Source organism: Canis lupus, chromosome 12 (genome assembly GCF_003254725.2).
Source record: "Canis lupus dingo isolate Sandy chromosome 12, ASM325472v2, whole genome shotgun sequence".
Taxonomy (NCBI): domain Eukaryota; kingdom Metazoa; phylum Chordata; class Mammalia; order Carnivora; family Canidae; genus Canis; species Canis lupus.
This window is the reverse complement of record NC_064254.1, coordinates 31,915,308-31,930,658: the sequence shown is the minus strand read 5'-3', so window position 1 is coordinate 31,930,658 and position 15,351 is coordinate 31,915,308. Positions and strand designations below refer to the sequence as shown.

Sequence of the window (15,351 nt, the reverse complement as noted above, 5' to 3'; positions counted from 1 at the left end):
GTCCATACTGTATTTTTTGCTAAATATTTTGATTAACACACTTGATTCATAGGCTGAAATTTGCATTTAAATCTGAACTTTGTCTTCAAACAAATTTTCCACATTTACATCTGAATGTTATCTTTGGAACAGATTTTTCATGGATTAAATGGGGGACCATGGAGGCATGGAAAGCAAAGTCATATTGCTCTTGGAGACAGAGCTGTGATAATCCAAATAATAAAGCACAAGTAATGCCATAACCACAGAGCCAATATGCAGAAATATCCATTAAGGAGATCAATAGCAAACTTTTAAAACATACTCTCACAATTGAAAGTAATAAATATGTACTTTGAATGGAGAATTGTGTCTTTACTTGCAATAAGTATTTTAATATATATTGAAAAAATTCATGAATGATATGTTTGGTAATGCCTGAATATTTATTTTATGTAACAATTATGTACACACATATATGTAATAAAACTATAATAATGAATACTTAAATGCTTGTTGATTATACACTTTTCCAATTAAGAAAATGGTACATACTTGTTCTACATTAAAGTTTCAGGTATGTCATGAAACTTTAAATAGAAAGATACCAAAGAAAACTACAGAAGCTATTATAATAGTAAGCTAAAGTAAGAAACCATTCACCTCTTCATAAGTGGATTTCATTCTGAAGAAACTTGTAATTTAAATCAAGAGAATGAAAATTAAGAATTTAACAATATTAGTTATATAAATATATTGCACCACTGGCTTAGTTCCAAATTGAAATGGTTATGTATTATTGTACTTTACTAAAGCTCTTTCAGGCTATTATAGACATCCATTATCAGCATAGGATGGAATTTCATTTGGCTTGTAATTTGACATAATAAGCTTAAAAAAGGATTTTGTTACTAAATGTTGAAGGAAAGAGGGTGCTGAGTAACACATAAATTTGTTATGGATGTTAAATGCTGTTTTTGGATAGCAGCTGTAATTATTTTAGTTTCTTTAATTTTTCAAACAATATAGTCTTTGTTGTCCATAAATAATCCAGTTCACGTGTCCTGAAAGGTCCAAATTCTCCACTGCAAATAGATGGATAGGTCAGCAGATTGACAGCATATTCTTTCTTAAGGGTCCTTATACGCTTTATTCAGTCTGCAAAACTAAGTTCATCTGCTTTCAAGTCCCCTGACTCTAACTTTGGTTTTCTTGATATTTAAAGGATATTTATTTCACCTCTTTGCTCTAAAAACTGATGGAAAAAAAATGAAGGTTTTGCTGACTGCCACACAACTGGTTTCTGTCATAAAGGAACATAAACAAGAAATAGATTGCTGGACCCCAAAGTCTAATAATTCCTCTGTTTCTATACACCTTGGATAGAAAACAAAAATCAAATGAACCAAAAGAAGAAATTACAAATGGAGGAAGCACATTCTGTACCAACTCTATCACTTTATCTTGAATAAATTCTAGTCTAATGCCATACTCTTAAATATACAAAAATGATATAACTATACATGCTTGTATCTCACATGATGAAATGCATTCATTCTTCAGTTCAAGGCACGTTAGCTATTAAGTTATGACTATATAGATTAGATTGTACTTTTGAACACAGTATAGATTAACAAATATAAAAATCAATTAGGATCATCTAATGTACAATTAGATGACAATTTTAAATACTTCATGTTTTAAAAATGATGTCTACCGATATCTAAGGCTAGCATTTGAATCTTATCAGTCTATGAAGTCAGATCCCTTTTATAATGTGTTTATTGAAAATATTGTATCTAGGAAGATACCTTAGATGACACTGTGGTTCTTCATGACTCTGACATGATTAACAAGAAATCTTATTTCCCTATAGCAAAAATAATTTAAAGATGACTTTTATTTTCTCCTTCTTTTAGTACCTGTACCAGTCACTCGGGCCAACTCAATCCTCAATCCCTTCCCTCCTTCACCCAGTTTAACTGTCCAAAACCCTTCAATAAAACTTAGATGCAGTCTTTAGGGAACTTGGAAGCTCAGATGTTAAGTGAATACCAAAGAGGTAAGATGAAAAATGAATGTCTTAAAGTATGCCAACTTTATACAAATGTGTCCAGTCCTGACAAAGGAACATAAATGCAAAGCATAAGTGCACAATCTCCATCCTCTGCTTCTGCAGTAATTGCTGCATTAAAACCAGTCATTGTGAGTGGTTAGATAATAGAGCATCTTTCCTCAAAAACTGAGAAAATGCCTTTCTTACAGAAGATTAAAGTGCTTAGAAGAAACCTCAAAGGACACAGTGTCCCTGAACAAATAGGCACATCTCAAATGCTCCAAGAATTATCCTAAATTTACTGTATCGTGTTTTCATTACAACACTAGATTTGATTTCTTATGCAATAAAAATAGGTGACTCATCACTGATAAACCTTGGAGCAAAACCAGCTGCACTTTCATTTTGCAATTTTAAAACCTTCATTTTGAATTTGGATAGTCAGCATCAAATTCTTTCTCATCAGAAAACATAAGGAATTTTTCCAGTTGAATCTAAAGCATATGGGCTGCTTTTTGTTTGTTTTTGTTTTGCCTTTGGTTCACCAAAGCAGGGTGGAGCTTCTAACCTTGTTTCTGAGGAAAAACATGAGATTTTAGCACTTCGCCCTAATTGAGGTCCTGGAGAATGGCAGCTCTGTCAGGTAACGTCATGCCAGGGAATGCGAATGGTCCACATACTAAAGTTGGAGTTAATTAATTTGATGCATCAGTTGCTTCATGGACAAGAATGGAAGGCAGGTAGCAGGAAGAGATGAGAGAGCCAAAGTGTGTGCATGAATGCCATGAACATAATGGGCAAAGAGAGTCAACAGAGGAAAATCACAGTTTACTACAATTATTCAAGTATGGACTCTGGATCTGGGCCTGAGTTTCAAATCCTGATATTTTAGGGTAACTATAATGTCCTGTTTGTTTGTTTTTTCCAGGTCAGTCCCAGTTTACCCCTGTTTTGTATAATTATGAAAAGCATCCACTATTACTCCCCAAACCTTCATTTTAGAAGATAAATTCCATATTCATCTTAGAAGTTGTGTGACACTGGGCCAATTGCCTAACTTCTCTGTGCCTCAATTTCTTCTTCTGTAACATGGGAATAATATTATCTGCCTTACTGGAATGTTGGAAGATGAAATAGGTTACTATATGTCAAGAGGCAAGAGACTGATGCCTAGAAGAGTTTCTAGAACATACTAGTGTTAGCTACTAGTATGAAAGTATGTTTTCCCATGATCAAGTCCAAAGGAACTACCTCACTGTGTATTCTGTATTACAAATATTGGCTTTTGCATTAAACATCCTTTTTTTCATTGTGCTTCAATGACTTTAGGATTGAGATTACATGTTTAAAACTTTATATTGAATATATACACATAACCAAAGGCAGGAAATGTGCTTAAATAGAGCTTACCCTTTAGAACTTAAATATGCCACCTAGGGAGCTGAAGATTCCTTTTTATTCATTCTTTTTCCTTCCTTCCTTACCTCCCCCATTCTCCTCTTCCTCTCCCTTCTCCTCGGCCTTTTTTCTTTTCTTCCCCCTCTTTCTCTCCTCCCTCCATCCCTCTGTCTCTCTGTGTATCTTTGTTTCCATCTCTCTCTCTCCCTTTCCTTTTACCAATAGAACCTGCCAGAGGGAAGAAGTTGACTTCCCTGGTTATTTGGTCACACAAAGTCAGCTAGGCTAAAAATCTCTATTGAAAAGAAAAATGACCACGACCTCAAAGACAAATGCAGTGTTACCATTGCCACCAAGGCCAGCCTGCAAAGAGAACTTCAAAAGCACTACTCTTATGCGGTGACCTAAGTGCTTAGGGTAGCAACTCATTTTCTATAAATGAGTAGAAGGAGACTCCCAAGCAAGGACATATTATAATCATAAACAAAAGCGTGGGTGGATACTGAAATAGAAGTTTAAGGGATGCCTTAAAAGGGATATTGATGTTTCCAAAATATTTAAAGTTTACATCATTTTTCATGTTGATTCGGAGGGAACAATTTACAAATTAGGTCTTGACTCACCAATATTAGAAAATTGTCTGGTTATCAAAATGGATTTGCTTGTGGAAAACATCACTCAAAATTACTAGATGGTCACCTCTACAATTTTGAAATCTTGTCAGAAAAATATGGCAAGGAAGGGACTATGCATGGCTTCCGTGTGTTAGAAAGCAACTATTAGTTTTGTTTGTATACTTACAGCAAGCACAGAGAGACCGAGCAAAGCCTGCACATAGTGTGATCCCTTGGCAATTAGCAGTTTAAAAGGCCGTGGTTTTCTATATTTATATAGCAGTGCTGAGTGCCTTATAAAATACTGAGGGCCCTTGGGAGGGAAGGGAAGGACAGCTGACATTTATTGAACACTTGACATGACCTCAACATTTGTTAGCCATTCCTTAATTTATTCAGTAAGTATGTATCAAATGTCTCAGTGCTAGGCACTGTTCTTAGCACAGCATTTAGGTAGTTGCTTTACATGTGATATCTTATTTAATATTTAGAACAATCCTTACTTGATATTTAAGATAATCCTAGGAGGCATCATTATTATCAGTATCCTCATTGTTATTATCCCTATATTCATTTTACAAGTGAGGAAGTAGATTCTGTTTAAGTGATAACATTGTGATTCAATTCTCAGTTTGCCTACTCAGAAGTATATGATTTTGCACTGTGTGGTACAGTTTGATTTTACCCATATAAATTAACAGTAAATTTACTTTGTTTTACTGCAAGATCTTTGCACTAAATATAAAAGACAGACATAATGATTCGATGAAAGGAAATAAAACTATTCTCACTTGTCCCAACAGGAGATCAAAACTGGGTACCACTGAAGAATGGTGATTATCAAAAGGAGATATATACATGTACTTTAATTTGTCCAGCATAAGCTTTATGTTCTTTTTTTTTTTTTTTTAAGATTTTATGTATTTATTCAGTATTCATGAGAGACACACAGAGAGAGGCAGAGACACAGGCAGAGAGAGAAGCAGGTTCCCTGCAGGGAGCCTGATGTGGAACTGGATCCCGGGACCCTGGGATCACGACCTGAACCAAAGGCAGATGCTCAACCACTGAACCACCCAGGTGCCCCTAATCTTTATGTTCTAACATCTCTATAAAAAATCATATTTTAGGATTCTACAGCAGTGCATGGTTTATAGGAAACAGACAGTCAGACAGATTTTGGTTGTTCTTAATCACCCTGTTTCCTCCATTTATTGGGTCTCTTTCCCCGAAAAGCTAAGCTGGGAACACTGAGGGCCAAAGAGAAAGACAAGCTTGCCAGGAAACAGTCTGAAACCATCACTTCCCAAGAAACAGAGCCCCTAGGCAGGAGTGTCTGCTACAGAGAAGTATCCCCAAGTCCCAGGATCAGTACACAGACATTTAGATGAGAAATATTCTTCCCATTAGGAATTTACAGGTTTTTCTTTTTCAGAGAAAGTGTAGGATCCTCTAACTATAATTTTCTAATTTTTATTTAAATATTTATTTATTTACTTTTTAGAGAGAGAAAGCACAGTAGCAGGGGTTTGGGGGTAAAAGCAGATAGAGAATCCTGAAACAGACTCCCCACTGAGCATGGACACTGACACAGCAAGGGACTGGATCCCATGAGAACATGAGAGAGATTATGATCATGTTCTGAGATCATGACCTGAGCAAAAAGTCAAGAATCAGCTACTTAACAGACTGAGCTACCCAGGGGCCCCTAGGATCCTCTGATTTTTAAAAATAGACAAACTAGGTACTCAAAATGTAACTATGTGATCTATCAAGGATACTTTTTTTCAGTTTGTTAGCTTTTAATGACATATATATTGAAACTTTATATTTAACCATTTTACATATCCCTTTCCATCATGAAAAAAAAAACTTGTAAATTACTTGTGAATCATTAGCTTCAGATTCTGTTTTTATCCATTGGCTGTTTTGTTTTTGTTTTTGTTTTATTTAAATATAAGCCTAAAAGTCCCTGCACAGCACAGCTCATTCTTCTTTCTGCCCACGGTATTTTTTTTCCCCTTACGGTATTTTTGACAGACTTTAGTGCTCTTCATGAAGGAGTCCCTTAGCTTCTTCTCAGGTCACTCCTATATCCCTAACATTTAATCATACTTATGCACATGGTATGTCCATAGTCACACATGACTCTGGCTAAAGCTGAAGTGTTTCAACCAGAAATTGGCAAACTACAACCCACAGGCCTAATATTTCCTATCAGCTCTTTTTGTAAGGTCTGCAAGCTAAAAATGGTTTTCACATTTTTAAATGATTGAAAAAATCAAAAGAATATTTCTTAGCATGTGAAAATTATATGAAATTTAAATTCCAGTGTCCACAAATGAAGTCTTACTGGAACACAGCCACATCCAGTCACTTACATACAATCTAAGATTGCTTTCTTGCAACAGTGGCAGAGTTCAACAGCTGCACTGAAGACTATGCAGTCCACAAACCCTAAAATATTTACTGTTTGGCCCTTTGCAGAGAAAGTATGCCTACCTCTGTTCTAGACATATGATGGAGAAGCTTTTTTAAAACAGTAAAATTTTTCTTTAAAGAGAAACCCATTCTAAAAAACATGGGTTTCTGTACTTATTCTGCTACCTATTGCATGTTCTCCCTACCTTTTCTTTCAATGCTACACTTAGTGGAGGAATTTTAGCTGATTAGATCATTTTTCTTTTAGTTTTCAAAAATAGTATGTTTTGTGGTCTTTTAGAGACACTTTTTTTTTTATAAATGTTCATCTTCTCTACCCAAGTAGTTCATGATTTTACATGTAACATAAATGCAATGTTATATGGGAGAGTCATTTTTGTATGTATATCCAGATAGTAAAAACAAATGAAATAGAAAAAGCTTTAGTGGGGTGCCTGGGTAGCCCAGTAGGTTTAGCATTGGACTTTTGATTTCAGCTCAGGTCATGATCTTAGGGTGATGAGACTGAGCCCCACGTTGGGCTCTGCCCTCAGTGGGGAGTCTGCTTGAGATTCCCTCTCTCCCTCTGACCCTCCCCCTGCTTGTGCTCTCTCTAACAAATTAAAAAAATAAATAAATATTTTTTAAAAAAGAAAATGCTTTAGGAAATGTTTTCCTTATTCTCCCAACCAGAGAAATTAAGAATAGAATTCCTGCAGATGAAGGAACATCAGATGATAATTAACCAAGTACTGAATAAGAAAGAGGAGAGAGAGAGAGAGACAGAGGAGAGGGAGAGTACATGCAACATTACTGACTTCTTTCTTTTTACATGCACATGTCTGCATGTATGTGTATAATATGCTGTTTTGATATGTGAGCTGTTTTCAATCTTCCTAGAGAAGAATTAAGCCAAGGACCTATTAGAAATTAGGCATCAGTGCAGGCAGCAAACTAAAGCCAATAATCCAAGGGCTTTCCAAGATAGTGACTCATCCATTCCCAGAAAAGTAATAGCAATGACCAATGCTAAGGGGTGACAAGGGAAAAGAGATCATTGCAGACTCAGAAGCTCATTCTGGAAATTCATTCATCCGAAAAAATCTCTATTGAGTCCTGAGAATGTTTCAAGTGCTATCTTACTACTGATGATTTAACAACTGAGCGAGACATGAAGTCTTGGCTTTGAAAGAGCTCACAGTCTAGTGGGGAATACACACAATTAGTAAGGGAACAAACAATCCAGATGAGGCTAGATTGTTAGAGTATAAAAGAACTAAAGGATGAGATAGAACATGGTTGTGTGGCTGAAGAAGGCCTCACTGAAGAGGTGCTGTCACAGGATCCCTGGGTGGCTCAGCAGTTTGGTGCCTGCCTTCAGCCCAGGATGTGATCCTGGAGACCAAGGATCAAGTCCCACATAAGGCTCCCTGCATGGAGCCTGCTTCTCCCTCTGCCTGTGTCTCTGCCTCTCTCTCTCTCTCTCTCATGAATAAATAAGTAAATCTTAAAAAAAAAAAATGAAGAGGTGCTGTCAGGGCTGTGGTTTGGCAGCTGAGTATGGCACAGGGAAGAGGAAACTACCCATGCAAACCTAGAGCCGGAAAAAGGCCTGTAATATTCCAGAACTATCAGAATAGTAGCATCTGGGTGGGAGGAATGACATGAGTTTTTGAAAGGCATGAAATGAGGAAATTTAATATGTCCTAGAGAAATAGTAACACTTCTAATAGGGCAGAAAAGTTTAGGTAGAGAAATAGTAGGAGAAAAAGCTAAGTATGATATCATAGGCTAAGAGATCTAGAGCATGATCAAATTTAGAATTTGAAAATGTAAGTGAGATCCCTTATAATTAGAAGTGATAATTGATAATGTGGGCATTGATAAATCCTCCTAAAGAAAGAATATAATGGAAAGATTACTTTATTCAAAATATTATTTGACCACCCATAACATACCTGGCACAGTCATGGGCACTGAAAATATACCAGTGAACAAAAAAGTTAGTCTTTCTAATGGACTGGCATATTATGGGGTGGGGTGGGAGACAGACAAGGAAAACAGACAACTGGATAGAAATGTAAATGATATGATTAGAGATTAATGAGTGGGGTTGGGAAGTTTTCCTAAGTGAGGAAAGCTTCTTTGGTTACCTGGCATTTGTGCAAACATCTATAAGAAGTGAGATGGTGAGTTGTGCAGATATTAAGATGACAGGGGGAAAACAAAGCTAAGAAATGTAGTTTAGGAAAGGCTCACTTTTAGGGGGTAAAGACAAATACACATAGAAAGATACCAAAAATAAATGGAGAGAGAAAAGAAAACTGCAATCGTGAACTAAGGAACAGAGAGAAGCCTTTTAATAAGGACAAAGTGGCTTTAAAAGGAGTCAGAGGTTTTATAAAGATTATGGAGAAGAACCATTGGTTTGATTTGAAACCATACTTTAAGATTAGCTTCAGGTCATGCTCTATTGCAGAGGTTGGCCAGCTTTTTCTATAAAAGGCCGAAAAATAATATTTTCAGCTTTGTGGGCCATTAGGCAATTACCCAATTCTGCCAATGTGATATGAAAACAGCCATAGACAACTCATAAATGAATGATCATGCAAGAAAACGTGTTTAATTATGTAATAAAAACTGTCTTGTGTGCTAGTATTGTGTGTATGTGTGTGTTTTATTTTTTATTTTTTTTAAATTTTATTATTTATTCATGAGAATACACAGAAAGGAGACAGAGGCAGAGGCACAGGCAGAGGGGAGAAGCAGACTCCATGCAGGGAGCCCGATGTGGGACTCAATCCGGGGTCTCCAGGGTCACGCCCTGGGATGAAGGCAGGCGCTAAACCGCTGAGCCACCCGGGCTGCCCTATGTGTGTGTTTTAATCCAACAAATGTTTATTGGGTAGAACTTTTGATTTCCCAGCACTAAAGCACTTTCTTCCCCAGTGTCACCTACCTTAATTGACGGTGCCACAGTCTACTCAAATGTTCAAACCAAAAACCTAAAAGTCATCTTGACTTCTGGTTTTCCTTTGCCTCCTATGACTCATCCATCAACACATTCTCTCAGTATTATTTCTAGAACATATCTTAAACCACTGTACTTTTATCTCCATTCCATTACCCTCTAGAAACTCCCAGAATCTCTAACCTGAGCTAATTCAAGAGCTGCCTAACTGGTTTTCCTGATTCCACTCTTTTCTCTGAATTGCTTACTCTCTCAGAAACTAGAGTTACCTTTAAAAAATAGATAAATCAGATCATATTGTTCCCTTGCTTGAAATAATTCAATGGCTTTGCCAGGGCTCTTAGAATAAAACCCAAATCTTATACAATGGCCTACAAGGCTTTGCATGGCTTGGCTTCTGTCTCTCTCTATGGTCACATTATACATGGCTGCTTGTTTACTGACCCAGATCAAATTGTACAGGTCTTTTATTTTCCACCGCAGGACTTTTCCTTTCTAACTAGAACATTATTTTCTATTCTTATCCTTGAGTCTCTGTTAACTTGGTCTGTTTTAACTGCCTTAGCTACAGAAATTCATCCCCTCCTCCAACCGTTCCTATTATATCACCGTTTATTTTCTTTATGGCTCTCTTCACAATTAAACATAGTCTAGTTTATGTAGATGTGTTTATTAGCGGTTTCCTATGCTAGACTATAAGCTCCAAAAGGAAACATATTTTCTCTGTTTACCACTGTATGATTGGATCCTAACATACGGTAGGTCTAACACAACTCATAAATATATATATATATATATATATATATATATATATATATATATATATTTTAATGAATGAAGTCTACCAACGATACAATAGAAGAAACTGGGTTTAATGTGATAACTTTGGCCCCTGAAGACAAAAATATCTAGTTTTCTAACTACTTTGTGATCTTTGGCAAGTGATTTAATTGCTCTTCAGTTTAACCATCTATAAAAATTAATACCCTTTTATGAGGTTTAAGCTGAAGGCAGTTAGTTCATTCCCTACACATAGTAAATAAGACACATTATATGTCACTTGCCTTTTATCCTTTATCTTAACCACTCTCTGCCTTGTGTAAAATATGGTAGAAAAATAAAAAAAAGAAAAAGTCTTGAGACAGAAAGATATTACAATCTAGTGAGACATCTGCTTCACACTAATATCTTAAGTATGGGCAGAATGGGTAATAAGAATGTTTCTTCTGAACTCCAAATCTGTCTATTGAACTATTCAGTTGGAAGTCTTCAAGAATCTTAAATGTAGCACATCTGAAGATTTACTCTTGATTTCTACTCACCCTTCATCTAAATATGCTTTTTGCATATAGTCCTTCCCATATCCATAAAGGGTACCTCCATCTACTCTTCCCCCAAGACAGAAAACAGGAAGTTATCCTTGACATGTCCATATTGTCATTCCCAGAATCTCATCATCACTGTGCTTGCTATTTTTTTCCAAAACACAACTTAAAGTTGTCTTTTTATCTCTGTTTTGATTGCTCCACATTTCATCAAATCTTTAAATTAAAAACTCACTATATTCACTACTTCCATTCTTCCTATGCACTTTCCACACTGCAATGAGAGTATTTTTTAAGCAGAGTTGAACCGTGTTACTTCCTGTTACACTTGTATCAGATAACAAAATTCTCTCCAGGGTCTCCATGACTTGAACCTTGACTTCCTCTTCAACATTACCTCATTACTTTCCCCATTTACAAGCACTCCCCAATCATACTTCTGTTCTTTCATTTAATAACAAACAGTTCTGGGACACCTGGGTGGCTCAGTGGTTGAGGTCTGCCTTTGGCTCGGGGCTTGATCCTAGGGTCCTGGGATTTAATCCCACATCATGTTCCCTGTGGGGAGCCTGCTTCTCCCTCTGCCTGTGTCTCTGCCTCTCTGTCTGTGTCTCTCATGAATAAATAAAATAATAAAATAAAATAAAATAAAATAAAATAAAATAAAATAAATAAAATAAAATAAAATAAAATAAAATAAAATAAAATAAAAAACAGTCCTTTGATTAATTCTTATTTAACTCAGATCTTGGCTTGAATGCCAACCACTTTCTAGCACAGAGCAACCACTGCCTGCATATCTAAGTAAGAAACGTTAGTTAGCCTCTCTTCATATTATTTACCATGATTTAAATATGTCTATGAATGTATTTGTGTATATGCATTTTGATCTTAAAAATTGGTTTTCCTTGTATTTTCCCATATACAATAATACAAATTATATACTCATTCATTCATCTAGTAAGTTTTATATTTAAAAACTTAAAATTGGGATGCCTGGGTGGCTCAGCAGTTGAGCATCTGCCTTTGGCTCAGGGTGTGATTCTGGGGTTCTGGGATCAAGTCTCATATTGGGCTCCTTGCATGGAGCCTGCTTCTCCCTCTGCCTATGTCTCTGCCTCTCTCTCTCTGTGTCTCTCAAGAATAAATAAATAAAATCTTAAAAAAAGAAGAGAGAGAGAAAACTTAAAAAAATAAAAATGAAAACTTAAAATCTTCCCCACTAGAATGTAATCTCTGTAACAACAGAGATCAAGCATATTTGCCTCATCTTTTTGGGTCCAGAGGATAATTAGTACTTGGCAGACACTTAATAAATATTGATTTAATATAATGAAAAAAGAAGAGCAAAGAACTAATTTTAACTTGGGAGGGGGAACTTGGCAACGTTCAACACATAACTCTAAGATAATGTAAATAAGAACAAAGAGATAACTTCAAGTTGTTCATAAAAATTCAGCCACATCTTTAGCTCCTGGGTGGCTCAGTTACTTGAGTGTCAGACCTTTGGTTTTGGCTCAGGTCATGATCTCAGGGTCATGAGATTGAGCCTTTTGTGAGGCTCTGTGCTCAATGGGGAGTCTCCTTGAGATTCTCTCCTTTTCCTTCTGCCCCTCCTCCTACTTGTGCATGTGCACTCGCTCTCACTCTCTCTCTAATAAATAAATAAATCTAAAGAGAGAGAGAGAGAGAAATTTGGCCACTTCACCTTACCAAAAAGAAACCATGGGCCTTATGCCTTTTTCAAAATAGGGAGAACTGAAAAACTGAAAAAAACAAACACAGTTTTTTGAAGAAATAGCAGACAAATAGCAGTAACAAGAGACCATCTACTCAGCAGTTAAATACCAACCCTAGTGTTTTATCTCATTTGGCTCCACACTCTCACCTTCACTCTCAACCAAGTACAATCAATCCCATTTTGCAGACTAGTTTTGGATCCTTATGCCTCAAAAACACTCTTTAATCCTCATGGCATTAGAGTAAAGATTTATGGGTTTACAGTCAGAATATAAACAAACTAAAGAATGACTGGTGGGAAAAGTAATACATGAGCTCTACATTTGTGAACCTCATTTCTTTCCCATTAAGTTCAGAAAACATTTTTATTCTTTGAATCTTCAAACCAAAAAGCAAACAAAAAATAAAAATCTCCAACTAAACAATAATTTACTCTTCCTCCCCATACACATGCATGCACAAACACATAAAAACACACATTCTGCGATTAAATTGAGTGTTCTGTTTCATTATAATTTATAAGTAGTTTAAAAGCATGCAAATCAATTACAGTTTTCTTTCATTTATGTTGTCTAAATTATATTAACATACTTACTTTTCTTTTTTTCATACTTACTTTTCTATTAAGAAACTATTATTTAAAATGTAAATATTCCACATTTCTAATATGCTAATTTTGAAATGTACATTTTCATAATAAACTTTAAAGATGGTAGGGGTTACCCTCTTTAGTAAGAATATTATACTTTAGGGAAAAAATTTTTTTAAGGAGTAGGGGAAAGTTAAAGATAATCTGGCAATGAGTTTGGGGAAAGTAAAAGGAGACGACCTAGAACAAAGGGACACAAGTATTAATGCTCCTAAATAACAAGACAGATTCTTTGAAAAGAGGAGGTTTATATTTCAAAAAGTAATAAAGTAGCCCAAATGGGTACTGAAGTTAATTATTAAAACATTTTGTAGTGGCAAATAAAATGTTTCAGTAACTTAATCTCAATTATATCTGTTTATATTCCTACTGCATTTTAGAGCTTTATTTCAATATATGAGGCTTTGATTTCAGAATACAGATGGATATATAATGTATTATTCAATATAATACATTACTTATTGACTATTTAGTCCCTACAACTATAACATTCTATTTTGTAGTTATCAACTAAGACTTAAATAAAATATTATCCAGTATATAAAGTTATATATGCTTTAAGGCTTATTATTATTGGATACACAATTCAGTTTAACTTTTATTAAAAAGCATCTTCATATGTGATGTAACTTAAAAAGAAAAAAAAAAATAAAAAACTACTTTTCCCCTAAACCCAGAGTATAAATTTTAAAAGTATCTGAAACAACTGCATTTCAGATGCAAACACCGATAAATATTTTAGAACATACACACACATCCATACTCATTCACACTTTTCTTTCATATTCATATGCCACAAACCAAAACATAAGATCAAATTAAAGAAATACATTAAACCAGCCACACAAGTAATATTTTTAAAGTTAAAAGTCTTCATGTGAAAAATGTAAGTGGGTGACAAAAGCCAAAAAAATATTTTTGCCTGTTCAGAAGACATTATTTAAAGACAAAAGAGGGGCAGCCTGGATGGCTCAGGGGTTTAGTGCTTCCTTCAGCCCAGGGCCTGATCCTGGAGACCGGGGATCGAGTCCCACATCAGGCTATCTGCATGGAGCCTGCTTCTCTCTCTGCTTCTCTCTCTGCCTCTCTCTCTCTCTCTCTCTCTCTCTTTCTCTCTGTCTCTCATGAATAAATAAATGAAATCTTTAAAAAAAAAAAAGACAAAAGAGTCTAATTCACTTATGAATTCAAAGGATATAGTTACCCTAAAGAATTATTTGATGCATCTAGAGGGAAAATTGATACAGTTCTAAAGAATACAGGTGATGTATTACATGTTAAGGAGTAGAAATTATAAAATTAAAGCAGAGGGGGCGGGACAAGCTGGCGGAGGAGTAGGATTCTCACCTCTCCCAGCCCCTCCAACTTACCTAGAACACTTTCTAACCATCCTGAAAACCTACGAATTTGACCTCAGATTTAAAGAGAGAATAGCCTGAACGCTACAGAGAAAAGAGTTTTCACTTCTAACAAGGTAGGAAGGGGAAAAAAAATTTAAAAAATCAAGCGGGGGAGGGGCCTGCGAAAAAAATTATAAAAGAATCAAGTGAGGGAGGGCCCTCGCGAGGAGCTGGGCTAAGGCCATGACGAGAGCCTCTGGACAGGAAAGCCCAGCCCTGGAGAAGCGGGAACTTTAAAAAATCTGCACCAGATTCCTCCCAGACGGAAAGGTGCTCCGCAGGGAAATTGGGCAGAACCGCAGGAGGGGCAATGGAGCCTCCAGGTTCCCGGGGTCACCAACAGAGTAAGTGTACCCTGGGGGAAAGCATGCCACACACCGTGGGCAGGATCAGTAAAGGGCTGGAGCGGGCCCACCCCACGGGACCTCGGGAGAAGCCAGTGAGTCAGGGGGGTGGCTCAGGACAAGGGGGCTGCGCCCTGCTGCCTTCGGGAGCTGCGGCCCCTGGAGCGCGATTCCAGCAGCTTAGGCCCTGAATCCCAGGGCGCCGGGGGACACAGCCAGGATCCTGCACTCCCCCCGGGATTGATGGAGGCGGGGAGGGCACAGGACAGCGAGAGTGTTCCTGCCCGGCGACCCCAAGCTGTGCAGATCAGGCCCCCCCACCCTCACCCCCACCCCGCCCCAGAGCATCCAGGCCAGCGCAGACTGGGAGACTGCGGTGGTTCCTGCGGGAGCTGACTCCAGGGCTGCAGGGCTGGCTGCTGCCAGTGGGGTTGTTCCTCCTGGTGTCACCCTG

The 15,351-nt window shown here is 36.9% G+C and overlaps 1 protein-coding gene across 4 annotated transcripts in view; it reads right to left on the bottom strand.

Moving 5' to 3' along the window:
• The window catches only part of ADGRB3 (adhesion G protein-coupled receptor B3), a 717,179-nt gene that overhangs the window by 318,101 nt on the left and 383,727 nt on the right, over positions 1–15,351 (bottom strand). The gene's annotated exons all lie outside the window — the stretch shown is intronic.